The following is a 242-nucleotide window of genomic DNA, read 5'->3' as shown; positions in this document are numbered from 1 at the left end:
TTTTTTTTTTTTTTTTGCGTCTTTTGCTGCTCCTAATACCTCATTTTTTCCCGCATCTCCTGCTGCTGCTGCTGCTGCTGCTGTTGCTGTTGCTGCTGCTGCTGCTGCTGCTGCTGTTTAGGGTTATTTAAATGGAGTTCTTGCTGTTTCTCGTGCTTTTGGTGGTTTTAGTCTGACCACTGGTGACAAGCTGAAGGGCCTCAGCTCAGAACCAGATATCTCCTTTCATCATATCAGAAAAG

The sequence above is a fragment of the Eimeria mitis genome, genomic scaffold (assembly GCF_000499745.2).
Source record: "Eimeria mitis Houghton genomic scaffold, Emh_scaff2170, whole genome shotgun sequence".
In the NCBI taxonomy this organism is placed as follows: Eukaryota; Apicomplexa; class Conoidasida; order Eucoccidiorida; family Eimeriidae; genus Eimeria; species Eimeria mitis.
The sequence above is the reverse complement of the archived record's forward strand: the minus strand, read 5'-3'. Positions refer to the sequence as shown.